The 1,414-nt window shown below is 52.4% G+C and overlaps 1 long non-coding RNA gene across 1 annotated transcript in view; it reads left to right on the top strand.

The window, feature by feature from the left end:
- The first annotated feature begins 801 nt into the window (after positions 1-801).
- Positions 802-1,414, top strand: part of LOC118160005 — a 2,496-nt gene continuing 1,883 nt past the window's right edge. The window contains exon 1 of the long non-coding RNA XR_004747300.1: positions 802-822. This is a non-coding gene — a long non-coding RNA (uncharacterized LOC118160005). The remainder of the gene's footprint in view (positions 823-1,414) is intronic.

Here is a 1,414-nt window from a genome sequence, read left to right as displayed (position 1 = left end):
AAAAGAACGTCAGTGATTGCTGCTTTGCAGTTAGGTACCGTTTGAAAAAACAAACTTTAGAATCAAAAAAACAGCACCTCCAGAAACACGTGGCCTTGGCTTGCATAATTAGAGGAGCAACATCAGCACGGAATAAATTATGACTCAAACTACTACCGCTGATCTGGGGAACAAGCACATGCAAATACGTCCCCTATCCATTCATAAAGGAAGTACTAAGACCAAGAACACAATGGGGGGATACGCCGCGGCGCCGTGGTCTCCCGGCGGGTGACAAAGCACCAGGGCGGACCCCAGCCGGCGACTTCTGGCGCACCACGCGGCGGACCCTGGCCGGCGACTTCCGCCGTTTCCACGGGACTAGTGGCGGAATCCCACCGGCCATCCCCGGAGGGCATCAAAGCGCCGCGGCGGGCCCCGCGGCGGATCCCGGCCGACGACACCCGGAGGGAACCCGGTCGCCGCGGCGAAGGGGCCCAGCGACAAACGGCGGGCCCCAGCGAGCCACACACGGCGACCCCCAGCGGGTCCCCGTGCGCCGCGACGGACCCCAGCAGGCGACCTTCGGCGGGACCACCGCGCCGCGCCGTTCCCCCCCCCGGCGACCACTGGCGAGCCCCAATAGACACCGCTCGGAAATCCCCGGCAGGCCCCCGTACGCTGCGGCGGATCCCCGGCGGCGACTCCAGGGTGCCTCGTCGAGCCTTTCCCCCCCCCCCTACCCCCGGCGCTGCGACAGCTAGCGGCCCCCGGCGGCCCCTGCTCGACAAGCCCCGGCAGGTCCCCGGGAGCCGCGGTGGATGTGTTTCCTCCATGTAAGCTGTAAGATGTGTTTCCTAACCAGAATTGGCAACATGACTCTTTTTTCTCCCCGTTACCCTTTTCGCTAGTGCTTTTTGTTTGTGTTTTTTTTGTTTGTTTGTTTGTTTGTTTTGTCTTAGTTTCTAATTTTTATGGAGCAGTGAAGACGAGAACAATTCTGTCTCTGTATTTGTCGAAAGAGTACATATGTACATATGTACTATGTACAGCAAGTACATAGAATTCTCTTACATTGATTATAGTATGATTTTTTGTTCAGAGTATTGCTGGTTATTTTGTTAACAGATTCTCAGAAGCATATTCATTTATTATTTCGGAAAATTCATGAAATCTCATGCCAAGCTTACTCCAAAATCAGTACATACAATTAATTTCTATCCAGATGGCAAGAGACAACTTTTGCCTCTTTTGTTGAAAGTCAAGGTTTTCAGCACTTGATGAGTTCTGTTTGCAGACCCCAAATGTCTAGTCTCCAAATTCTAGAAATCCCATTTAGTTTTTCTGTCTGTGTTTTTAATGCTTTATATAAAAAGATGGTCCACAGGTGTGGTAAATTAGTGGGGGTTTGTTCATTGTCTTTGAGGAATTTGGA

The sequence above is a fragment of the Oxyura jamaicensis genome, unplaced genomic scaffold (genome assembly GCF_011077185.1).
Source record: "Oxyura jamaicensis isolate SHBP4307 breed ruddy duck unplaced genomic scaffold, BPBGC_Ojam_1.0 oxyUn_random_OJ72892, whole genome shotgun sequence".
Lineage (NCBI taxonomy): Eukaryota > Metazoa > Chordata > Aves > Anseriformes > Anatidae > Oxyura > Oxyura jamaicensis.
The sequence above is the reverse complement of the archived record's forward strand: the minus strand, read 5'-3'. Positions and strand labels throughout refer to the sequence as shown.